The 27,539-nt window shown below is 44.4% G+C and overlaps 1 protein-coding gene across 1 annotated transcript in view; it reads right to left on the bottom strand.

The window, feature by feature from the left end:
• The window catches only part of LOC126101410 (uncharacterized), a 667,375-nt gene that overhangs the window by 550,904 nt on the left and 88,932 nt on the right, over nucleotides 1–27,539 (bottom strand). The window lies entirely within an intron of this gene.

Genomic DNA, 27,539 nt, shown 5'->3' with positions numbered 1-27,539 from the left:
GACACCACACTTGCTAGGTGGTAGCTTTAAATCGGCCACAGTCCATTAGTACATGTCGGACCCGCATGTCGCCACTGTCAGTAATTGCAGACCGAGCGCCACCACACGGCAGGTCTAGAGAGACGTACTAGCACTCGGCCCAGTTGTACGACGACTTTGCTAGTGACTACATTCACGAAGCCTTTCTCTCATTTGCCGAGAGGTAGTTAGAATAGCCTTCAGCTAAGTCCATGGCTACGACCTAGCAAGGCGCCATTAACCATTTCTGGAGAGAGTCTCACTTGTATCATCAAGAATGCTGTATACAAATGATGGATTAAAGTTAAGTATTCCAGCAGCTACGTACTTTTATTTATAGCATTCATTACGTATCCTGTTTCAGACCTAAGCAAGCCTGTGTGAATTAAGTGCGTGCCCTTTCGGCTTCCTCGCCTTGTGTCTAGACTGTCTTGTCTAGACACAACAGTTTTGGTATGAAGGCCCCACGGGCTCCGGATTATCGTTACGGGCTTGTTGCATTTCGATTGGTTTTTTGCCCCAATTGTAAATGTATTGTTCTGAAAACAATGTACAATGTGGAAATGTCGACAGCATGCTCTGCGTGTCGTGTTTCCGCTCAGGGTACCTGCTGTCGACTACAGTAATGCTTCTTTAACTCACTGCCGTCAGATCTGCATCCAGTAATGCTCGGTTGTGTCTAGGGTTTGTATTGCGGTAGTGTTAGATGCGCATTAACCCGCCAGGGTAGCCGAGATCGCTAACGCGCTGCTACCTGGACTCGGGTGGGCGCGCCGGCCCCAGATCGAATCCGCCCGGCGGATTAACGACGAGGGCCGGTGTGCCAGCCAGCCTGGTTGTGGCTTTTAGGCGGTTTTCCGCATCCTGTTAGGTGAATACTGGGCTGGCCCCCATGGTACACCTTAGTTATACGGCTCGCAGAACGCACTATTCCATGGATTACACTAGCTGCAGACAGTTGGGGGTACACTATTTCCTTCCCAGGGGCTACGGGGTGGCGACAGGAAAGGCATCTGGCCACCCCTTCGAATTAACATGCCACATCCGGTTAACCAGCAAACGCTGCAAGTCGGAATTAAATGCTAGGAAAGAGAGAAGAGTGTTAATTGTGCGTTAACAGTGACACACAAAGCAGTACTGTGGATATGTTTACTGATGAAGAGTGGGCCGGACTGCACCTAGCGTGGGGTTCACTGAGTGCAATGCAAGAACAGCACAACGACGCTATGCTGAGCGGTTCCCACACCAATGCACAAACGTGTCACAGTACTTTTGTCTGAGTGGTGTCAGATTACCCTGTGTTGTGTTGTACGTTTTGGTTTTTACACACTGCAGGGTTCTTCACTGTTGTGAAGGTGTTTTAGAGAAACAAGGTTGACTGTGGTAACAAACCAAATAAATTATAAATTACATCATTAGTGTGTAACGAACTGCAGAAGACCATTCGCTTCTTACACCAAATTACTCAGAAACTACTCCTGAACAACCTCTGAAAGTTTGTCAGTGGGATCCTGATACACCCTGCATATTTTTAAAAGTATAAAATAACGTGAGTGTTTCGTTAAATCCGACTTCTGCACATCTACAAGCAGTTACTTGATCAATGTATGCAAGTGCTGCAAAACTACTTTCCGTTTGTTGCTTGGCTACAGTAGACTGCTGTAGCAGCTCAGTGTATATACGTTTACAAGTTTTTTATTATCCTTAAATGGTGTTTTGGATTTTTTGACTTGTTCTATACTACTGACGACCATTTCATTTATGATCTGCTGAGAAAAAAAAACATATTTTTTTTTGAATCTGTATTATATCCTCTTGTTTGATGACATGTTACAAATCCTCGAGGGTCTCCTCCCTGTGGATCTACGGAACAAAAAGAATATTACTAAACGGTTAAAACGATCTCAAAGTTCCAGTTGTAAGTTGCCTCTCTAACCGCCCTCAGGATCAACTTGATTTTTAGTATTTCATATGATTGTTTTTCTAATACAAAAATATAAAAAGTTGCCTTAATGTGTTTAATGAGACGTATAAGCGTATGTTAAAGATTTAACACAATAAATCGAGTGTTAAAGTTACAAACTGTGTGTATGTCGTGAGATAGCGTATCTGACGGCGTGCAATCTATCCAAACTACAGGGGGTGGACAAAAATTTGGAAACAACACCACACATTACCATGCCTAATACGGTGTAGGACAACTGTTAGCATTCAAAACATGTTCCAGTCTTCTATAAAAGGATAAATAAAGGCCCTGCATGATTTTCAGAGAATCTTACAGCGAAACAGTTGCAAGTTTAGGTAATGTATAAGGAGATGTGAAAGATTAGAAGCCGTCTAGCTTGCCTCCTTCCATTTATGGGGTGTTTGGAAAATAAGTTACGATCGGCCGCGAAATGGGAACCACTGTGAAAATCACAAATGTTTTATTTGCAGCAGTTAGCTACAACTTCCAGCTACTCACCTACATAGTCACACTCCGACTTAGACATTTGTCATACTGTTGTACCAACTTTCCAATGCCCTCATCATAAAAGCAGCCGCCAGTGCTTTCCGCCAATTCTCTACACTGTCTGTGCCAAAGTGTCTTCATAGACAGCGGTTCATGTGAGAAGAGTTGAAATCCAGAGGGAGCCAATTACGAGCTGTATTGTGGGTGGGCAAACACTCCCCATCGAAAACGCTGCAAGAGCATCTTCTTTGCCATTGCAGAGAATTGAGAATTGTCTTGAGGAAGGAAACGCATGACAGTTATGTTATGCGGGCTGCATAGCATCAGGCGAAATTTCTCACCAGGCTCTCGTACTTGGTGGGAGACACTACTTTCCATACACCTTTATGTGCTCACTGTGCACTCAGAACTGAAAAGAATGACATGACGCCATCGACGGGCATACTAGAGACATTGGGTAACACATCTGTGCAAAGCTTCATCTGATTTTCACAAAGGTTTCTATTTCGCGACCAACCGGATCTTACTTTCCAAATGGCCCTCATATATATTAATTTCATCTGCCCCTTGTCACGACTGACGATAGGCAGGACATTTTAGTTTCATCTTGCTAAAAGTCTCATGACCTTAGTTAGTGCTGGGGAATGTACACTCATGCTCATAAATTAAGGTTAATGCTCATACATGGTGAAACAACGCTCTGGTTGGCAGTTTGCGGGTTTAAATCACCTCAGGGTATGACCATTTGACCTGCAGTCGTTGCACGGTGGCGCTGGCAGCAGTCCACATATGCAGACGTGCGTTGGTGCATGTCAGAGTACGGTGCAGCGAGTGAGTGTGCAGGCGTTTTCAGACGTGCTATTAGTGACTGTGTGTTGAAAATGGCTCAAAGAACACATTTTGATGACTTTACGAAGAGTAGAATACTAGAGCGACTGGAGGCTGGTCAAACACAGCACGTCATAGCACAGGCTCTCCGTGTGCCACAAAGTGTGATCTCAAGAGTATGGCAACGATTCCAGCAAACAGGAAACGCGTCCAGGCACTACAGTACGGGACGTTCACAGTGTACAACACCACAAGAAGACCGATATCTCACCATAAGTGCCGGCAGACGGCCACAGAGTACTGCAGGCAGCCTTGCTCGGGACCTTACTGCAGCCACTGGAACGGTTGTCTCCAGACACACAGTCTACAGACGACTGAACAGACACGGTTTATTCGCCCGGACACCTGGAAGGTGCATTCCACTGACCCCTGGTCACAGGAGAGCCCGTAACGTCTGGTGTCAAGAACGCAGTACATGGTCATTGGAACAGTGGTCCCAGGTTATGTTCACGGACGAGTCCAGGTATAGTCTGAACAGTGATTCTCGCCGGGTTTTCATCTGGCGTGAACCAGGAACCAGATACCAAACCCTTAATGTCCTTGAAAGGAACCTGTATTGAGGTCGCGGTTTGATGGAGTGGGGTGAGATTATGATTGGTGCACGTACACCACTGCATGTCTTTGAAAGAGGAACTGTAACAGTTCACTTGTATCGGGACGTCATTTTGCACCAGTATGTCCGCCTTTTTAGGGGTGCAGTAGGTCCCACCTTCCTCCTGATGGATGATAACGCACGGCCCCATCGAGCTGCCATCGTGGAGGAGTATCTTCAAACAGAATATATCAGGCGAATGGAGTGGCCTGCCTGTTCTCCAGACCTAAACCCCATCGAGCACGTCTGGGATGCTCTCGGTCGACGTATCGCTGTACCTCTTCAAACCCCTAGGACACTTCAGGAGCTATACCCCAGCAGCTGCTCGACCACCTGAACCAGAGTATGCTAACCCGATGTCCGGCCTGTGTACGTGTGCATGATGATCATATTCCATACTGATGTCGGCGTACAAGCGCCGGAAACAGTGGCGTTTTGCAGCACATGTGTTTCGGGACGGTTTTCTCAACTTATCACCAATACCGTGGACTTACAGATCTGTGTCCTGTGTGTTCCCTATGTGTCTATGCTATTAGCGCCAGTTTTGTGTAGTGCCACGTTGTGTGGCACCACATTCTGCAATTATCTTTGATTTATGAGCATGAGTGTATTTTATAAAACTGCAGTGGTTGACGCTCGAGGCTTGCAGTTCTGTTCTAAGAATGCTTGAGACCAGCTGAGTTCGCACAGAACTCTGATAACGACACGAGGGACCCCATGGCAACAGTGGCTTTATTCTGGCTTACACGTGTCAAGGAGCAACCTGAGAGGGCTCACCTAACTCCACTGCCAATCGGGCTATGACGGGGTTCGCGGTATTCTGCACGGTTTGGCTATGTAGGAGGCTGACGGCGGAAGTGTCAAGAGCTATGGAGAGAAATCACAAGTCTTGGAATGTTCGGGCCTACGAAGTGGGAGATTAAGTCCTCGCGGAGATCCCGCCATGGTTAGGCTTCTGGAAATTCAGAAGTGTATAAACAACATTCTGATACGCCCATCGCCTACTGACGGCAGACGGAAATTTCTAGAACAAACTGGCGAGGAAGATGTGCTCTGATTGGCCCACGTCTGGACACAACGTGGGGGGAATTTAGTAAACGTGGCAGTTTCCACGCTGTTGGCGGAAAACAGGAATATTTATCCAAATTGGCGGTTGCGGCCGGAACGTGGGCGTTGACGTTTGCAAAGGGGACACACAGTTGCCACAATACCGTTAATCCCAGATCCTGTGACAGTATCGTTTTCATCTATTGTTCAGTCAACAACTGGAGTAACTAAAACATTTAGTGGGATGCATTGGTATTAGTGATTGGATGTGCAGCCAGGATACGGTAGTGCTCCCCCCCCCCCCCTCTCCTCCCCCCTAGTTGCTTCATACCTTTATAGCAATTATTCTTTCCAGCAATCAGGTCACTTAGTCTTATGCTATGTCATTGTGTTTAATATAATAAAACATCAATTTAATTTTATTTGTATTTCATTTGAAGTAACTTGTAGTTTCCTTCAATTCATCAATATTATCATTATTATTATTTGTCGATTCAGTAAAAATAGTCATTGAGTAGGATTTTATAGCAACTACTCAGCTTAGGATTCCATGTTAGGGTCATTTTAGAGACAGCAATTCCGTTGGGCTATTAAAATTTAGAATCGAGTCTTAAGGGGTGTGTGACGGAGTCCAGGTAGTTCCATCATTCCGGTATGATTTCGCAACCACACACCGCGGTGTTCTGCAAGTGGACAGCGATCACGCAGCCTTCTCTCCAAAGTAGATCACAAAGACTTAGTAATATTGAGATCTGCCGACTGTGGTGGCCAGGGGAGATACCAACAGTTCATCCTCGTTCTCACAGAATCAGTATGGCCGATGCGAGCTGTGTGGACAGGGGTGCTGTCGTCTTTAAACACAATATCACCACTGGGGAACAAACATTGTACCAGGGGATGGACAGGATCGGCCAAAATGGTCACATTACCCTCGGCGACCTTGCAGAGTAACTATGGGGCCCATGAAATACACGATAAGGCTACCCGAATCATCGCCAAACGCCCGCCATGAACCACTCTTGGGACGTAAACTCGGAAAAAGTGTCAAACACTAGTCATCCGATCAAATGATTTTCTTCCATTGTTCCATAGTCCAGGTTTCGTGGCTTTGGCAACACGATTTCCTGTTACGGGTATTTGCATCGCTTATGTCAACAAAAGCAAAACGAGGATAATGGAATGTAGTCGATTTAAGACTAGTGATGTTGAGGGTATTAGATTAGGAAATGAGACACTTAAAGTAGTAAAGGATTTTTGCTATTTGGGGAGCAAAATAACTGATGATGGTCGAAGTAGAGAGGATATAAAATGTAGACTGGTAATGGCAAGGAAAGCGTTTCTGAAGAAGAGAAATTTGTTAACGTCGAGTATAGATTTAAGTGTCAGGAAGTCATTTCTGAAAGTATTTGTATGGAGTGTAGCCATGTATGGAAGTGAAACATGGACGGTAAATAGTTTGGACAAGAAGAGAATAGAAGCTTTTGAAATGTGGTGCTACAGAATAATGCTGAAGATTAGATGGGTAGATCACATAACTAATGAGGAAGTATTGAATAGGATTGGGGAGAAGAGAAGTTTGTGGCACAACTTGACTAGAAGAAGGGATCGGTTGGTAGGACATGTTCTGAGGCATCAGGGGATCACCAATTTAGTATTGGAGGGCAGCGTGGAGGGTAAAAATCGTAAGGGGAGACCAAGAGATGAATACACTAAGCAGATTCAGAAGGATGTAGGTTGCAGTACGTACTGGGAGATGAAGAAGCTTGCACAGGATAGAGTAGCATGGAGAGCTGCATCAAACCAGTCTCAGGACTGAAGACCACAACAACAACATGTCTGTTTCTTGATTCCCAGCTGCGATTCCCCGCTTCTGGAGCTCCCTTCGTGTTGTTCTAGTGCCGACAGGATTCGGAAGTGCGGTGATTCAGTTCCGCAGCGTATTTTGCAGCTGTCGTCCTCTTATCTTCCGTGTCAATGTTCTACAATGACCGTCTGTCACGGCCACACCATACACACATTCGTCCACATTGTGACAGCGGATGATGTTTTTCCGCTTTCCCTGTATGCATAAATCTTGGATACGGTGTCTCTTGAAATACCAAACACTTCGGCTTCCTTGGTTACGGAGGCACTCATCATACGAGCACCAACAATTTGCCCACGTTCGAATTCACTTACTTCCGACACCATGTATTCACAACTATACAGAATACTGTTCTGATGACGAACGACACTTGCAACGTATCGAGGACATTCCACAGGTGCCATTCGTGGTCAAATACAGCAGTGTAACCTGCAGACATAGATGGCATCTGCATTTATGCTGAACCATGCATCTATAGTGATGTTTCTATATTTTTGTCCATTTCCTGTATGTTATTGCTGTTATGGTCTTCAGTCCAGATACTGGTTTGATGCAGCTCTCCATGCTACTCTATCTTGTGCAAGCTTCTCATCTCCGAGTACCTACTGCATCCTACAGCCTTCTGAATCTGCTTAGTGTATTCATCTCTTGGTCTCCCTCTACAATTTTTACCCTGTATATTCAATCACTATTTGAGAATGAAACGACTTAGCAGGATGTGCGGGGTGAGTGCTCAGTGCTTCGGAGACTTCACCTTTGGATAGCACAGTCACAGAAATTAAATGCAAAACACTTTCATCGAATAGATCAGAACTATTAGACCAACTAATCTCATTGGATCAAGAAGCTGCAAAGAAGTATATGGCCAACCTAGCAGCCCAGAGTTTCAAAACGGATTTTCAGATTTCAAGGGCAATGGAACCATTTGAAGTTTTCATAGCTCATCTTTTCCAAAATGTGGGTGTGGAAGGTAATTCAAGTAAAATGAATACTCTTTTGTCTTGCAGTGAGACTGAACTTGAAACTGAAATAATTCGATTTCAAAATGACATTTCCTTAAGTCAGAATACAATCAAGGCAACTTCCCGAAATTAGTGACTGTAAAAAGCTACCCTAACATTGTAAAAGTGGTATCGTATGTTTTATCTTTTTTGGATCAACTTATCTGTGTGAGACACCGTTCACAACGTTGACCATAGTGAAATCTAAGTGTAGAAATAAACTGACTGATCCTCGTCTTTAAGACTCTTTAAGGCTGGTTTTGACAAATTATTCAAAAGATTATAATATACTTGGCAATGACATGCAAAGCCAAGCATTTTACTAAACTTTTTTCAACGTTTATGATGGTGCATATTTTAATTTCTTTTACATGTGAAATATCTTGAAGCTGAGTAGGAGGCCAACAAATTTTGATGGAGAGGAAATTACCTTTTATGTTTTTTGTGTAATTAAAATGGTTAATTTTGGCTTCGGTGCTGTTTCGTGCTTAAACTTTTATTACGAATTTTTAATGCAGTAGATCTCTAAATGGACTAAATTGCATACAGTAGATCTCAAGCCTGAAAAGGTTGAGCATCCCTGCCTCAGACAGTGCTTCACAGCCTATGGGTAATTACCTCTTGAGGAGTAAAATGTCATTTTCTGGGGGGTTACAACGAAAGGTTCGGTTGTGTCTGTCATGAAACTAAACTACACTCCTGGAAATGGAAAAAAGAACACATTGACACCGGTGTGTCAGACCCACCATACTTGCTCCGGACACTGCGAGAGGGCTGTACAAGCAATGATCACACGCACGGCACAGCGGACACACCAGGAACCGCGGTGTTGGCCGTCGAATGGCGCTAGCTGCGCAGCATTTGTGCACCGCCGCCGTCAGTGTCAGCCAGTTTGCCGTGGCATACGGAGCTCCATCGCAGTCTTTAACATTGGTAGCATGCTGCGACAGCGTGGACGTGAACCGTATGTGCAGTTGACGGACTTTGAGCGAGGGCGTATAGTGGGCATGCGGGAGGCCGGGTGGACGTACCGCCGAGTTGCTCAACACGTGGGGCGTGAGGTCTCCACAGTACATCGATGTTGTCGCCAGTGGTCGGCGGAAGGTGCACGTGCCCGTCGACCTGGGACCGGACCGCAGCGACGCACGGATGCACGCCAAGACCGTAGGATCCTACGCAGTGCCGTAGGGGACCGCACCGCCACTTCCCAGCAAATTAGGGACACTGTTGCTCCTGGTGTATCGGCGAGGACCATTCGCAACCGTCTCCATGAAGCTGGGCTACGGTCCCGCACACCGTTAGGCCGTCTTCCGCTCACGCCCCAACATCGTGCAGCCCGCCTCCAGTGGTGTCGCGACAGGCGTGAATGGAGGGACAAATGGAGACGTGTCGTCTTCAGCGATGAGAGTCGCTTCTGCCTTGGTGCCAATGATGGTCGTATGCGTGTTTGGCGCCGTGCAGGTGAGCGCCACAATCAGGACTGCATACGACCGAGGCACACAGGGCCAACACCCGGCATCGTGGTGTGGGGAGCGATCTCCTACACTGGCCGTACACCACTGGTGATCGTCGAGGGGACACTGAATAGTGCACGGTACATCCAAACCGTCATCGAACCCATCGTTCTACCATTCCTAGACCGGCAAGGGAACTTGCTGTTCCAACAGGACAATGCACGTCCGCATGTATCCCGTGCCACCCAACGTGCTCTAGAAGGTGTAAGTCAACTACCCTGGCCAGCAAGATCTCCGGATCTGTCCCCCATTGAGCATGTTTGGGACTGGATGAAGCGTCGTCTCACGCGGTCTGCACGTCCAGCAAGAACGCTGGTCCAACTGAGGCGCCAGGTGGAAATGGCATGGCAAGCCGTTCCACAGGACTACATCCAGCATCTCTACGATCGTCTCCATGGGAGAATAGCAGCCTGCATTGCTGTGAAAGGTGGATATACACTGTACTAGTGCCGACATTGTGCATGCTCTGTTGCCTGTGTCTATGTGCCTGTGGTTCTGTCAGTGTGATCATGTGATGTATCTGACCCCAGGAATGTGTCAATAAAGTTTCCCCTTCCTGGGACAATGAATTCACGGTGTTCTTATTTCAATTTCCAGGAGTGTATTTCTAAAGATTACCACTATTATTACAATTTTGTAAGAGTCTAATACTGATTATTATAAGTTACAATAATAACATGTTTTCAAATTACTGGCACAAATGCGTGAACGATTCTGTGGACGTTACAGACTGTGAAGCAAGCATTTCATAGCCAACCCACTACACACATACTCCATGCTTTGTACTGAGCATCTATGACAGTAAAATTGAGACGTATACGTAACAAATATTAAATATCTCAAGAAAAGGACTTTTGCAAGTTTTAGATAGTTGCTGCAATGGACCAGAAATGACTTCATTACGAAGCAGATAAATGAAGTGACTGACAGCAAAACACAACAGTACTACATAAGAGCACTCCCAACAGTATTATTATTATTATTGCTGTGAGAAAGAAAACTGGCGTTCTACGGATCGGAGCGTGGAATGTCAGATCCCTTAATCGGGAAGGTAGGTTAGAAAATTTAAAAAGGGAAATGGATAGGTTAAAGTTAGATACAGTGGGAATTAGCGAAGTTAGGTGGCAAGAGGAACAAGACTTTTGGTCAGGTGAATACAGGGTTATAAATACAAATCAAATAGGGGTAATGCAGGAGTAGGTTTAATAATGAATAAAAAAATAGGAGTGCGGGTAAGCTACTACAAACAGCACAGTGAACGCATTATTGTGGCCAAGACAGGCACGAAGCCCACGCCTACTACAGCAGTACAAGTTTATATGCCAACTAGTTCTGCAGATGACGAAGAAATTGAAGAAATGTATGATGAGATAAAAGAAATTATTCAGATAGTTAAGGGAGAGGAAAATTTAATAGTCATGGGTGACTGGAATTCGATAGTAGGAAAAGGAAGAGAAGGAAACGTAGTAGGTGAATATGGATTCATAGCACTTAATCATACCTAACACTTGGTTCAAGAATCATAAAAGAAGATTGTATACATGGAAGAATCCTGGAGATACTGACAGGTTTCAGATAGATTATACAGGGTGTTACAAAATGGTACGGCCAAACTTTCAGGAAACATTCCTCACACTCAAAGAAAGAAAATATGTTATGTGGACATGTGTCCGGAAACGCTTACTTTCCATGTTAGAGCTCATTTTATTACTTCTCTTCAAATCACATTAATCATGGAATGGAAACACACAGCAGCAGAACGTACCAGCGTGACTTTAAACACTTTGTTACAGGAAATGTTCAAAATGTCCTCCGTTAGCGAGGATACATGCATCCACCCTCTGTCGCATGGAATCCCTGATGCGCTGATGCTGCCCTGGAGAGTGGCGTATCATATCACAGCCGTCCACAATAGGAGCACGAAGAGTCTCTACATTTGGTACCGGGGTTGCGTAGACAAGAGCTTTCAAATGCCCCCATAAATGAAAGTCAAGAGGGTTGAGGTCAGGAGAGCGTGGAGGCCATGGAATTGGTCCGCCTCTACCAATCCATCCGTCACGGAATCTATTGTTGAGAAGCGTACGAACACTTCGACTGAAATGTGCAGGAGCTCCATCGTGCATGAACCACATGTTGTGTCGTACTTGTAAAGGCACATGTTCTAGCAGCACAGGTAGAGTATCCCGTATGAAATCATGATAACGTGCTCCATTGAGCGTAGGTGGAAGAACATGGGGCCCAGTCAAGACACCACCAACAATGCTAGTACTGTAGAGCAATGAGTCGCATGTCAACACGAGCACCGAAGTCAATATTACCTTCCTTCAAGTGAGCCAACTGGCGGTGAATGGAGGAAGTACAGTACATGCTGACGAAACTAAAATGAGCTCGAACATGGAAATCAAGCGTTTCCGAACACATGTCCACATAACATCTTTTCTTTATTTGTGTCTGAGGAATGTTTCCTGAAAGTTTGGCCGTACCTTTTTGTAACACCCTGTATAATGGTAAGACAGAGATTTAGGAACCAGGTTATAAATCGTAAGACATTTACAGCGGCAGATGTGGACTCCGACCACAATCTGTTGGTTACGAACTGTAGAATAAAACTGAAGAAACTGCAAAAAGGGGGGAATTTAAGGAGATGGGACCTGGATACACTGACTAAACCAGAGTTTCAGGGAGAGCATAAGGGAACAATTCACAAGAATGGGGGAAAGAAATACAGTAGAAGAAGAATGGGTAGCTTTGAGGGATGAAGTAGTGAAGGCAGCAGAGGATCAAGTAGGTAAAAATACGAGGGCTAGTAGAAGTCCTTGGGTGACAGAAGAAATATTGAATTTAATTGATGAAAGGAGAAAATATAAAAATGCAGTAAATGAAGCAGGCAAAAAGGAATACAAACGTCTCAAAAATTAGATCGACAGGAAGTGCAAAGTGGCTAAGCAGGGATGGCTAGATGACAAATGTAAGGATGTAGAGGCGTATATCACTAGGGGTAAGATACATACTGCCTACAGGAAAATTAGGGAGACATTTGGAGAAAAGAGAACCACTTGCATGAATATCAAGAGCTCAGATGGAAACCTAGTTCTAAGTAAGCAAAGAAGGGAAATCAGAAAGGTGGAAGGAGTATATAGAGTGTCTATACAAAGGCGATGTACTTCAGGGGAATATTATGGAAATGGAAGAGGATGTAGATGAAGATGAAATGGGAGATATGATACTGCGTGAAGAGTTTGACAGAGCACTGATAGACCTAAGTCGAAATAAAGCCCCGTTAGTAGACAATATTCCATTAGAATTACTGACAGCCTTGGGAGAGCCAGCCCTGACAAAACTCTACCATCTGGTGAGCAAGATGTATGAGACAGGCGAAATTCCCCCAGACTTCAAGAAGAATATAATTCCAATCCTACGGAAAGCAGGTGTTGACAGATGTGAAAATTGCCGAACTATCAGTTTAATAAGTGACAGCTACAAAATACTGACGCGAATTCTTTACAGACGAATGGAGAAACTGGTAGAAGCCGACCTCGGGGAAGATCAGTTTGGATTCCGTAGAAATATTGGAACACGTGAGGCAATACTGACCCTACGACTTATCTTAGAAGTTAGATTAAGAAAAGGCAAACCTACATTTATAGCATTTGTAGACTTAGACAAAGGTTTTGACAATGTTGACTGGAATACTCTCTTTCAAATTCTGAAGGTGGCAGGGGTAAAATACAGGGAGCGAAAGGCTATTTACAATTTGTACAGAAAGCAGATGGCAGTTATAAGAGTCGAGGGGCACAAAAGGGAAGCAGTGGTTGGGAAGGGAGTGAGACAGGGTTGTAGCCTCTCCCCACTGTTGTTCAATCTGTATATTGAGCAAGCAGTAAAGGAAACAAAAGAAAAATTCGGAGTAGGTATTAAAATACATGGAGAAGAAATAATAACTCTGAGGTTCGCCGATGACATTGTAATTCTGCCAGAGACAGCAAAGGACTTGGAAGAGCAGTTGAACGGAATGGATAGATTCTTGAGAGGAGGATATAAGATGAACATTAACAAAAGGAAAACGAGGATAATGGAATGTAGTCGAATTAAATCGGGTGATGCTGAGGGAATTAGATTAAGAAATGAGACACTTAAAGTAGTAAAGGAATTTTGCTATTTGGGGAGCAAAATAACTGATGATGGTCAAAGTAGAGAGGATATAAAATGTAGACTGGCAATGGCAAGGAAAGCGTTTCTGAAAAAGAAAAATTTGTTAACGTCTTGTATAGATTTAAGTGTCAGGAAGTTGTTTCTGAAAGTATTTGTATGGAGTGTAGCCATGTGTGGAAGTGAAACATGGACGATAAATATTTTGCACATGAAGAGAATAGAAGCTTTCGAAATGTGGTGCTACAGAAGAATGCTGAAAATTAGATGGGTAGATCACATAACTAATGAAGTATTAAATAGCATTGGGGAGAAGAGGAGTTTGTGGCACAACTTGACTAGAAGAAGAGATCGGTTGGTAGGACATGTTCTGAGGCATCAAGCTATCACCAATTGAGTATTGGTGGGCAGCGTGGAGGGTAAAAATCGTAGAGGCAGACCTAGAGATGAATACACTAAGCAGATTCAGAAGGATGTAGGCTGCAGTACGTACTGGGAGATGAAGAAGCTTGCACAGGATAGAGTAGCATGGAGAGCTAGATCAAACCAGTCTCAGGACTGAAGACCAAAACAACAACAACATTGTTGGTGTTGTTGTTGTTACTGGCAGCGGTCAGATACACAGCATTGGCAGCCTGAAGTCTCCCAGTTTTTGCCAGTACAGAAGCAGGGAGACCAGCTATCAAGCGATTTACAAACAGTAAGTATAGTGTAACTTTTTAACTGGTTTGGTACTAAATGTGTGTGAATGAAGTGACATTTGGGAGAGTAATGCTGCAGGGGACACATAGTTTGTAACAAGTGTCTATCCTCACTGTGAATAGTTAGCTTTCTTGTGCGAAAAGGGGTTATAGGTAGCACTGGTGATGCTCTGGGAATTGGACCATGATTCAAATAGTTCAAATGGCTCTGAGCACTATGGGACTTAACATCTGTGGTCATCAGTGCCCTAGAACTTAGAACTACTTAAACCTAACTAACCTAATTACATCACACACATCCATGCCCGAGGCAGGATTCGAACCTGCGACCGTAGCAGTCACGCGGTTCCGGACTGAGCGCCTAGAACCGCTAGACCACCGCGGGAACCATGATTCATTGTATCACACATGCATATTATCGGAACACAGCACACGAAAAAGAAATGTAACATTCAAGATATACAGATGAGAAAATAGATTTTTCACGATGACAACAATGCGATAATAAACAAGGAGTGGAATGGACTTGGAGCACAATTTATGATATTCCCCGACTGAGAAAAAAGAAAACCGATATAAAAGGGTTGCTAGGAATAAGCTGTAACAACTGTCTCATTGACTCGTTAGTTCGTAGTATAATAAAAAACCCACGAAAATTAATGTCACTTATCTTTGATTATTTTAAAAATAAAAGTATTCAAAAGAAATTGTTTTCTGTTCTAAAGTGTAGGGGCTAATGTTGGTAACGGTGGGGTACAGACGGCGATGGGTGGTGGTGGTGAGGGCACAAACCAATATTTAATTGCACTCAGTGCTCAAGGGTAACGCTCTATCCTTATCGGCAGTCTAAGAAAGGTTGAGAACCACTGCCCTTGAAGATGCTAGTTAATAGTGAGTGAACTACTGGGTGCTCAGCTCAGTTGTTTCCATTTTCTACACAATATTTCGACGTCCGATCCAGTCGTCTTGTTCAGGTGCTGCGAATTATGTTGTAATGTGTATTCGCTGCCTGGACTTCAACCAGACTGAGAGCTGTTGTTGGTCTCCCTCAGCTGTTTATGGCCGAGTTCGGTTCCCACTGCGCCATTTGATGCTCCTTTGTTTTGCATAGCAAACACTGATACTCCGCAAAGCGCAAATTCCCTCAGCGTTTTCCAACTCTGATAGACGAAGTGGTCGGCGAGATTTCAATAAGGTAAATTTTAATTAAAAATAAAAGATTTTAACAAAATCTCGCCGACGATCACATTCATCAGAGTGGAAAAACGTTAAGGGTATCAGTGTGTGCTCTAAAAAACAAAAGAGCATTAAAGAGTGCAGTGGACGTCGGGAATCGAATTCGGCTATAGTGGCATGTACCAACAATAACACCGAGCGGGGTGGCGCAGTGGTTAGACACTGGACTCGCATTCGGGAGGACGACGGTTCAATCCCGCGTCCGGCCATCCTGATTTAGGTTTTCCGTGATTTCCCTAAATCACTCCAGGCAAATGCCGGGATGGTTCCTCTGAAAGGGCACGGCCGACTTCCTTCCCAATCCTTCCCTAATCCGATAAGACCGATGACCACGCTGTCTGGTCTGCTTCCCCAAACCAACCAACCAACCAACCAACAATAACTCACCATCTGATTGGAGTCCAGACAACGAATACACATTGCAGCAAAACTCACAGCACCTAAAGGAGACGGCTGGATCTGTCGTCGAAATACTGTGCTGAAAATGAAAACAACAATTCGTCTGGATACTCGGAAGCACACCATTAATCAACAACGCCGAGAAAACCTGAAAAACCACAAGACACCAGTTGACATTTTGTCACAAACGGGGTTAGTCACAAGACGCTGACTACGGACAACAATAACAAGAGACCTGAAGGTCTGAGGGAATCCCCAGGGAGTGGCACCCCTGCAGCGGCCCAGCGTTCCTGGCGGACTGACTTGGAGCCGCGCTGTAACTGGGTCAGGGATGTCTGCCCGCCAGCCAATCAGCAGCCGCGTGGCGGCGCGTTTAAAACGCTACGCGGAGGCGGCGCCCGGCAGTTGCTCTCTCCACCATGGCACGCCTGCTGCGTAAGTACCAGCCGGTGCGCCGGCAGAGCCTCCGCTGCGGCCGATCTTGTACACGGGAAAAGCCACTTGCCACCCTCTTAACATTCCGTCTCTTAGTCGTCATAAAATCTAATTAACTCTCATGTTCTTTCCTCGTTTACAGTCGCAGTAATGCTATTTCAACCGTAATTTTTCGTCGGTACGAATGACTGTCATTTTTCATGGAGTAGTGAGCTTCACTATTCTGACAGTATTAGCGGGCGGAGGTAAAGAGATTGTAACTTTGTCTTTTAATATTGAACGTTTTTGAATGCTACACACATTATGCGAATAGGAAACAACTTTAACAAAAACAGCCATCAATTGCAAATGTGCCCTATCAAGTCATAAAAATGTACTTTGAATCGACAGCAGTGACTTACATCGAAAACCATGAACAGATTATCACGAAACGTGCAATACAGACAAATAAAACCACAGATACCCGTGGACACAGGTCCGAAGTTGCTATTCAGCCATAAAAGCGAGTAGGATAGGCAAGTCTTTTCGGCGATGCAACATTTTGTTGGTAAAGTGAATTTTCAATAGTGAGTGAGTATTTAAGTTTCGAATATCACTCTGTTGGCCAGTTTCGGGTGCTTTCGCATCACAGAACCTGCATCTTTATTCAGTGTAATACTCTACAAAGTAAATAAGAGCCCTGCAGTTTCATGTAGTACTCCGCATCTCCTTCATCGTTCCAGCGTGTTTTAAATTAGGGACCATGTCAAAAAGCAAGTGATATAAACACTGATTACTATTTCTTTAACACAGTTAATACGCTTCGTTATACTAAGCTGTCTATCTGAGTAACAAGTGTGTGTACTGTACTCTAGGGGAGCCACGAGAAAGAATGAAGTGTCGACACACCACTTGTGTTGTCTTGTCTATATTGCAAAGCGATACACTATATAAGTGTGCTCCTTTTGACAGTTGTTTTGAAAACAAATGAAGGAAAATCAAGTGATTTCAAAACCTAAATAGCACCTGACATGTTGTAAATCCTTCTAGTAGTAATGTAAGTTTCATTCACGATTTTCAACAGTTCGTTTCGGAAGCTGGTTGCACATGCAGAGACACAATCCACATTTTCCTAGTGCTTCGTTTTTAATTATGATGACACTTTTTCAAAAAAAAAATCTATGTTTTATCTTTTTGTTTCAATTCCACGTTTTTTATGTTATCACTAGTTTCTGATGTGTACTCCAGTATAGACACGGGAAGTTGCTCACGCAATTAGATAGATATGAAGATGGTCGAGTGTGATCGTAACTAGCCATACCGTAATAAAAGTGTGATTGAGACAGAAAAATAAGCGATATACTAATATTTAGGATATAGAACAAGTGAAACGGTATCTCAGACTTTAAGAAAGTTTCGCCGATCCTTCTCGTTTGAACGGCACTTTTAATAATAACAGCAATTTAATGTTCTCAGCAAACACTCTTCGTACTGATGTTTATTTCATATTCGTTCCAGTTGTCAGGCTCTCGAGTTATTTCATTTTTACGTAGTTTTTCTTCGGTGGTTTTAGGCTTTGCAAATGTGCGTGGCGCGTGAACGAAACGTGAACAGTAATTTGTTTTTCGCTTCGATGACATCTGGTGAACGTTATCAATCTTTACGTTTAACTTGAGAGTTTTCCACTCTTCACAAAACTCGGCTACGATTCGCCAAGTTCAGTAATGCTCAACAACGAAGTACCTAAATGAAAGCAACACTAACGACTGCTGCATGACACTCGAAACTAGTTTCAGATAGAAATTAACGCAAAAAGATTGATTGTTTGATGAACGTTTAAGCATTACATCAAGGCAATTACCTAATTCAATATTTTAATTTATTACAAGATCGGTTTGGTAATAAATAATACGAGCTACAAAAATTTTGTGCTTATTTAAGTGTCCGATTCCCTGTAAAGTATGAATTTTTACCACTCACGCGATAAACCATGAAATCCGCTGTAAATGGGACCTTCTGCCAATGCACCCGCAGAAACTAGAAAACTTGCTTCTTAAAAAACAACTAAACAGGATAAATCAGGACTGTTCCTCGTAGAAATATCTTTTAGGAACTGAACTGACGCGTATTCTTGGATACTTTTGCAACCACAGCCATAACTTGCGTGTTAACTACCGATGGTTGTAAAGCAAACAACCTGTTATGAACAATGAGGCCCTTTTAACAGTCGTTGTTTTGCTTTTAGCGTATTATGTTGTTGCTGCAGTTATTCGGTAATCGTGATTCGTTTTTTTCCTCATTGGCGTATTTCCCGTTTATGGGCTCTTCATTTGTTGAGTATTCGTCTACCCTGAGTCGGAGCATGATTCGAATCCGGGCCCCTTACTGTTCGCGAGTAGTGGATTATACTCTCGCTCTCTTTCAGGATCTCTCCAGTGCCGACGTATATTCGTTTATTTTCACTGTAGCTGATGTTTCCTCTTATGATTTTCGAATACTTGAACCAGAGATTGTCTCCCAGGTTATGCGAAAATAGCATCGCTGGCAAACAAATTCGGTGGAGGAACTTGTTTCAACCTTCAGATGGACATACACCTGTTGAGTTAAATTCAGTGAAATGAAATTAATGGAATCAATGGGTTGACATCAGTGAAATAAATGAAATGTCATTAAATAATATGACTGAAATTAATTCAGGCATGCTGAGCCTTTAATGAAATTTGACATGGCCGACGAATGATATTCAGAACATTGAAGGTTCAGCGATGGATTTCATTGACATCATTTGATGTCTATTCATTCATTTTATTTCAGTAATGTCATTCAGTTCATATCATGTTAATGCTGCCTGGTAAATTTTTGTACTCCGTACGCCTGCAAATGGTGTAAATTTCCATTGGTGTGGTCACGTTTTTAACGGTTTTTGTGTAGGTGGAGATTGAAAGCCAGGTTGGCATTTTTCTAGCCAGGGATATTCACAGAATGGAAGGTAAACTCCTCCATCCCCCGCCCCGCTTCCACCGTCTGTGCATGTCTCGCTACCAACGACTCTATATGAGAGGCTGTTGCAGAGATGACAAAGAAATGATGCGAGGTAGTGGTCAATGTGACCCCGTAAGGTATTTTTGCTGTTTTGGAGACAAGAAAAGTTTCTTCCGTGCTCGGGAATGCACAAATGACATCTGCAGATTAATAGTTACCGAATACTTTCGAATGGCCAGGTATTGCGCAGCTCAAACATCTGTGGGCGGCCGAAGACCAAGGAGCGCAGCGGCGGTCAGTATGAATAGTTGGTTCAAATGGCTCTGAGCACTATGGGACTTAACAGCTGAGGTCATCAGTCCCCTAGAACTTAGAACTACTTAAACCTAACTAACCTAAGGGCATCACACACATCCATGCCCGAGGCAGGATTCGAACCTGCGACCGTAGCGGTCGCGCGGTTCCAGATTGAAGCGCCTAGAACCGCTCGGCCACACAGGCCGGCTATATGAATAGTTACTTGCAGTGGATATTCAGCGACGGGTACCAAGGATAAGTGGAAAACCGTTGTTCACTGTGTTTAAAAGAGTGAAAACAAAACTGGGTGTCGTTCTGCGGAAGTATTGTAAACGAACGTTCTTGACAGAATTAGTACAAATTCGTTGCAGTAGTTTTCGGTACTGAAATGAAAAAATGCTTGTGCACGTAATTTTACGTTGTTATTTTCCCGAATCTTCCCGAATACAGCGTATCCCACGAGGAATGATCAGTGTACATTGGTATGACGGAAAGTATCATTCGAAGTAAAAAAATATAGTGGACATGGACTCTGAAATGCATACGTTAAGAATGATGAGCATTTCTTCGATACTTTGAAACACATCTCTTTTACTCCAAGCTCTTTGCTGTCCATATTTTGAGAGGTGGTAGTGTCGATCAAAACAAGAAAGCAATGCCCAGTAAACATGGACTCGAAAGTTCATCTGTCTTCACTACTGTGGAACATATCTCTTCTGCTGAGCAAGTGCTCATAGCTCTTAAAGTATGGATTTAACCCGTGTTTACTGGACCCTTTTGCTTCGAGTGATCCTGTCATATCGTTGAACTCTCCTGGGTCATCCCGTATACAGCATGTCTAATAAAGGAAAGGTCGTATATTCACACAGAAGCTAGTATTGGTCAAAAGTAAAAGAAAAGTTCCAATAGTGGTCTGTCCGGAAACCAATACCTGTTGAGATAGAGGCCGTTTCACTTGTGGCGAGTAACGCGTAGTATTTGGTGGTGTAGGCTGTCTTTCTGTTGCAGTTCATTGCGCATGTCTGAATTATAATTCGCAGGACACTGATGGTGGCGCTGAGGTTGTGCTGCCCTTGCACTACGCAGCACCTCACCGCAACAGTTCATGAGCGCTGGATTGGTCGAGAAAGCCCGGTAGCAGGCTTTCCCTTTCGCCAGACGTGAATCCGTTGGATTTCTGCCCAGTGGGACATTTGAAGGCAGTGGTGTATGTGCAACCCATCGACAATGTACAGAGTTACAGAAGCGCGTGATCAGTGCATGTGACGCAATCCGATTGTAGCCAGTTGTACTTGAAAGATTGCGTGATTCATAGCGAAGAAGGGCTGAAGGATATGTCACATGCAGCTCGGCCTGTAGTGGGCACTTCTACGTAACAAACAGATCGTAATGACAGGACAAAATGGCCCTTATCTCGACAAGTATTAGTTTCCGGACATTTAAGGAACTTTTCTTCAGTTTTTTTCCCAGTACTACCTCTTATAGGAATATGTGACACTTTTTTTTAACACCGTATACAATATGCGTAGTTCTGTAGTTAAGCTGGCTAGGTCGCATAAAGAGTAATACAGCAAGTGAAGAAAGACTTTATTTATCACAAAATATGCATGACGCGTTTCGGGACTCTTTCCATCTGCAGAAATACAAGTGCAAAGGTAGCCCAGGAGCAAGAGTGCCGCCTGTTCTGCGCGTAGTATGAGGTGACCGACCTAGGTCTCCTCAAGTGCTATATGACTTTTTTGCGACCTAGCCAGCGAAACTATAGATCTACTCACACTTACTAGTATGTTCGCCAGCGTCCTACATGTCTTTATATCACACCGTTATTACCGTGTCTAACTATGTGCAAAAAGCGTAATAACTTTGCAGTGAAGTTTTTCGGATATAACTACAAATAAGTGTAACAGATTTTTTCGTGTGTTTTCGTGAGCTTTGAACCTAGTACCTAGTGAAAAGTTCAAACAAATCTCTTTAAAACCCGAAGATTGCTTTGAACACCACACCTCCTCCTGGTGAAGATAATATGCCGTTTCCTTGCTCCAACCACTGAACTAACTTACTCAGCCAATTATGTAGGCACATACAGTTAAAGTGGATACCGAACCACGGTGAAAATTTCTACTACCATGAATTTAGGTTATTCAGAAATATTCACTACAAACAGCATTACACGAGTCATCGCAAGACTTCGACAGTGGTGTCCTCCGAAACGCCATAGTAGAAATATTTTTCTGACGTCTTCTCCCAAGTACTTGATTTCTAAAACGGAACGATCTAGTAGAGATATGTTTTCTGACATCTTCTCCCAAGTACTTGATTTCTAAAATGTACACATAAGATTCTAAGGCAAGGTCGTCAGAGTGCTTATAAAATGTAGTGTAATTGTACCGAACGAAAGAGGGGAGACTGTTCTTAGATGATGAAGATAATGTATACAGCAAAGTGCCAATGCCTGAAAATTGTTGCAAATTAACGTTGTCACAGTTCTCCGGTCAACACGTAGAATAAGTGATATATGTATGGGCTTTAGTTATTGTCCTCTACATTCATTTTGTATCTTTCATTACCTCTGTCAATATTAATCGCTGGCTTCTCAGGACGCTTCTGGTTCGATATATCTGTGTAGGTACTTGAGATGTCTCCCAAGTTGAGAGGTGAAGAGTGAAGGGCTCTCAGTAAAATCTGACTTCTGAATTTTCTCCGGTGCCTTGTGGAAGCGCGTTGAACTTGAAGTCTCCGTGGAGGGATCTTACTAACAAGCCTCTCGCTTGAAATGCCAGCCAGGTTTAAATATATCAAGGAGCTGGTTGTTTGCGACTGGGCTAGCTGTTGTACTGCAGCATCTATGATTTATAATCCACGAAACAAAGACCCACTTGATTTTTCTGTGTCTCTCGGCTTGTTGGCTTTGCCACAGTAGACCGCTGTTTAGTCAGTACTTTACTTCGTCACTTAGCCGCAGCTTGGGGGCGGATCTCCAAGCAAGTGGGAGTGAGGGTGATTACCCTAACTGACATTGACTTTCTTTGCCGAAACACCGTGGTAATATCCAGAATGAGATTGTCACTCTGCAGCGGAGTGTGTGCTGATACGAATTTTCCTGGCAGGTTAAAACTGCGTGCCGGACCGAGACTCGAACTCGGGACCTTTGCATTTCGTGGGCAAGTGCTCTACCAACTGAGCTACCCAAGCACTACTCACCACCCGTCCTCACAGCTTCAATTCTGCTTGTACCTCGTCTCCTGCCTTTCAAACTACGCGGAAACTCTTCTGCAAACCTTGCAGAACTAGCACTGCTGGCAGAAAGGATATTTCGGAGACATGGCTTAGCCACAGCCTGGGGGATGTTTCCAGAATGAGACTTTCACTTTGCAGTGGAGTGTGCGCTGATACGAAACTTCCTGGCAGATTAAAACTGTGTGCCGGACGGAGACTCGAACTCCGTGGCGTTAAGGAAGTGCATATACCGCGTAGAAAAAAAAGGGTGGGTGGGTTGTATGTTTCATAGCTGTGTAAGCAGCTCAGTAGGCACTTAGGCTCTACTACATTTAAAGGTAAGATCCCGTGCCCTAGCTATCTCGACGAACTTCGACATCGGGCACCAGTGGATAGCAATTGCTGTGAAAGATTTTATATAGGTAAGTAATATTCCGATTTCGGAAAAAATTTGAGGTTTAAGGTCATGATGTCTTCCTTTTAGAGGACGTCGCTGCAGCGTATATGCAACGTAGCACGACTCCGATGCGGGTATATAAGATTCGACACGTAGGCAAGGGATTAGTGTAGAATTCGGGTCTTTCCGATGTCCATGAGATGAAAGCAGAAACGTGAACTATGGCGATGTTATTACCAAATGCGTCTAAACAGGACCAACGTACCATTATTCTTTTAATGTCAGCCTAACAGCGGTAGACATCCGTCGGAGAATGAAGAATGTGTATGGGGCAGCACGCCTGTCGTAAACTGCCGATGTAGAATGATGCGCCAAATTCCGGCGATTGGGTACGAAAAATTTGAAAATTTATGGTAAATTCCTATGGGACCAAACTACTGAGGTCATCAGTCTCTAGGGTTACACACTACTTAATCTAACATAAACTAACCAACGCTAAGGATAACACACACACCCATGCGCAAGGGAGGACTCGAAACTCTGACGGGGGAAGCCGCGTGAATTGTGACAAGGCGCCATAGACCGCGCGGGAGTCCCGTGCGGCGCTACCGCCAACCATGCAGCGCTACTGAGTAGTTGCTGGACTGCTGTTGATTCTCCATGTTTTACTGTCCCAATTAATATATCTCGATAAAACAGATTTTACACAAGACTAATGTGCGACCACTCTATCGAATGGTCACGCAAAATTTCGATTAAAAAATCATTTTGTTTGTGTGGTATGCGTGTCGATACAGACCCATGGGATTTGCGAGATTGCTAACGGAATAGAAATTTTCCCTTTAACACTGACAGCGGTCGTGCAGGATCCGGCGGACTCAATGGAGCACACCCGCTGAGCCACAACTTCTGTGGCTCTGGACTACGAACACACTGTGCTCCCGTTATACAGGACGGCCGGCGGCGGCCGCCCACCAGCACTGCAAGTAACTATGCTAAGACACCTTCGTTTGTGCTTCAGCGCAGAAAGACTATTCCTTGGTAACTTTGATGAACTGGTCTCTGACTTTTGCTGCATTACTTGTATCGAGTCTTTGTTCACTCGGAGAAATACAAGTTAGATACATCTTCTGTTTACAGTGATCGTCTTTTTCGTTGGTTATTTCTGCTTTCGTCCAGCTTCTCTACGACTGTTACTGCACCACTCTGTAGTCCACCTCTCCTTACCATTGTGTACTGTGCCGTACGCAACAGTTTGTAATGGGAAACGAACTGACACTTGTTGTTGACACTGGGTGTCGCATGAAAGACGTGATGCTCAGTGATTCTGTGGGCTGACTACAGCTACACAATACAAAAATGAAACTGCAGATATCTGCCGAAATACCAGAGATAATGCACCTGACAATTGTTAGGACAGTCTCCCGGCTCACTGCTCCGCCGCAGCTTGTCATAATCGGTGTGTCGCAGGGTCTGCTTATAAGAGTGCGTGGGCGTTGGCTAATTCATATGCCAGGAGCAGGACACTACTGGGATTTAGGCGGTCGTTCACCAGTTGGCCCGCTGGTGCATTCAGATCTTGAATCGAGAGTGGGTCTCGGCGGGCCGTTGCGTTCTCGAGGATTTCGGTCGTCGGCCGGCCGGCGCGCACCCACGCGTCACGACCTCGTTCGCGCCGAGCAGCGCCGCGGCGCGTTGCGAGAGGCGGACTTATACACTCACCTTGCGTAACGTGGGGTGCTGGGAGGCGAGCCACGGTCCGGTCCGGCAGGCGCTGCCGTAATTACGGGAAGCATCCGCCCCCGGCGAAAGCCGGCAGCCGCTCACCATCACACTCCAGTGCAGCCGGGCGTGCGATGGCGGCGTCTTACACACACACCCAGCTGTTGCAGTCCTGTATCGCTCACGGAATTTCCGAGTCTACATCTGCATACATCGCGAGCCACCTATACAGGGTGAGTCACCTAACATTACCGCTGGATATATTTCGTAAACCACATCAAATACTGACGAATCGATTCCACAGACCGAACGTGAGGAGAGGGGCTAGTGTGAAACGTCCCCTTAGAACAATTTATACATGACTGTGCTTAAACTGACACACAATATTTTTTAGCGCAACGCAATCTGACTTTCAAAAATCCCTACAAAAGAATGGCCCTGACTAACATTAACCTATACCTTTCACAAATCACTTACCTCACCAAAAATCTTCGTTACTCGAACTACTGCAATACAGTGAGCGCCACTACTGCCAGCTAAATAAAAGATTCAAACTACGGAAGGCACTAACTACAGATAGGCATAGTTAGCAAATCAAAAATTTTAATAGAGAACAAACAATGTATTTACCTTAATAGTGTTGAAAAATCATAATATATATGCCATCCAGTCTTACAAATTTCAAATCTCCGCCATTTCTCTCCCCACATCCACCACTGCTGGCGGCTCACCTCCAACTGCTCAACGCTACGCACTGTTCACATCCAGCTGCCCAACACTACAATGGCAGACAACAATGCAAACTTCCCACAGACTGCACACAGCACAGCCAGTGATTTTCATACAGAGCGCTACGTAACGTTGCCAATAAGAAAACATAAACAGCCTACTTACAAGTGTAATTGGTTAATACAAACCATAAAAAATGCACGGAAGTATGTTTTTTAACACAAACCTACGTTTTTTTTAAATGTAACCCCGTTAGTTTTGTTAGCACATCTGAACATATAAACAAATACGTAATCAGTGCCGTTTGTTGCATTGTAAAATGTTAATTACATCCGGAGATATTGTAACCTAAAGTTGACGCTTGAGTACCACTCCTCCGCTGTTCGATCGTGTGTATCGGAGAGCACCTAATTATGTAGGGATCCAAAGGGAACGGTGATGGACCTTAGGTACAGAAGAGACTGGAAGAGCACATTACGTCCACATGCTAACACCTTTTTATTGGTCTTTTTAACTGACGCACATGTACATTACCATGAGGGGTGAGGTACACGTACACACGTGGTTTCCGTTTTCAATTACGGAGTGGAATAGAGTGTGTCCCGACATGTCAGGCCAATAGATGTTCAATGTGGTGGCTGTCATTTGCTGCACACATTTGCAATCTCTGGCGTAATGAATGTCGTACACGCCGCAGTACATCTGGTGTAATGTCGCCGCAGGCTGCCACAATACGTTGTTTCATATCCTCTGGGGTTGTAGGCACATCACGGTACACATTCTCCTCTAACGTACCCCACAGAAAGAAGTCCCTGCAGATGCTGCTCGCCGACCGTGGCCCGTGTTTGTTACAACACGCAACTGAACGTCGGAGGTTTCAAGCGTCACTTTAGCATACAATATCTCCGGATGTAATCAACATTTTACAATGCAACAAACGGCACTGATTACGTATTTGTTTACATGTTCAGATGTGTTAACAAAACTAACGTGGTTCCATTTAGAAAAACGTAGGTTTGTGTTAAAAAAACATACTTCCGTGCATTTTTGTATGGTTTGTATTAAACAATTACATTAGCCCATCTCCTCACGTTCGGTCTGTGGAATCGGTTCGTCAGTATTTGATGTGGTTTACGAAATATACCCAGCGGTAACGTTAGGTGACTCACACTGTATATGCTGAAGAGCCAGAGAAGCTGATACACCTGCCTAATATCGTTTGTAGCCTCCGCGAGCACGCAGAAGTGCCACAACACGACATGACATGTGCTAGACTAATGTCTGAAGTAGTGCTGGACGGAATTCACACCATTAATCCTGCAGGGCTGTCCATAAATCCGTATGAGTACGAAGGGGTGGAGATCTCTTCTGAACAGCACATTGCAAGGCCTCCCATATGCTCAATAATGTTCGTGTCTGGGAAGTCTGGTGACGAGCGAAAGTGTTTAAACTCAGAAGAGTATCCTCGGAGCCATTCTGTAGCAATTCTGGACGTGTGGGGTGACACATTGTCCTGGTGGAATTGACCAAGTCCGTCGGAATGGATGCAGGTGATCAGACGGGATGCTTACGTACGTGTCACGTATCAGGGGTCGCATTCATTCCAACTGCACACGCCCCACACCATTACAGAGCCTCGACCAGCTTGAACAGTATCCCGCTGACATGCAGGGTCCATGGATTCACGAGGTTCTCTCCATACCCGTACACGTCAATCCACTCCATACAATTTGAAACGAGACTTGTACGACCAGGCAACGTGTTCCAGTCATCAGCAGTCGAATGTCGGTGTTCACGGGTCCAAGGCAGATTTTGTGTCGTGCAGTCATCAAGGGTACACGAATGGGCCTTCGGCTCCTCAGAATGTGAAAATGTTTTGTTGGCGTCCACCTATATAGCGAGAAATGATCATCATAATAAA

Source organism: Schistocerca cancellata, chromosome 9 (assembly GCF_023864275.1).
Source record: "Schistocerca cancellata isolate TAMUIC-IGC-003103 chromosome 9, iqSchCanc2.1, whole genome shotgun sequence".
Classification (NCBI taxonomy): Eukaryota; Metazoa; Arthropoda; class Insecta; order Orthoptera; family Acrididae; genus Schistocerca; species Schistocerca cancellata.
Note: the sequence above shows the minus strand (reverse complement) of the source record. Positions and strands in the feature narration are given on the sequence as shown.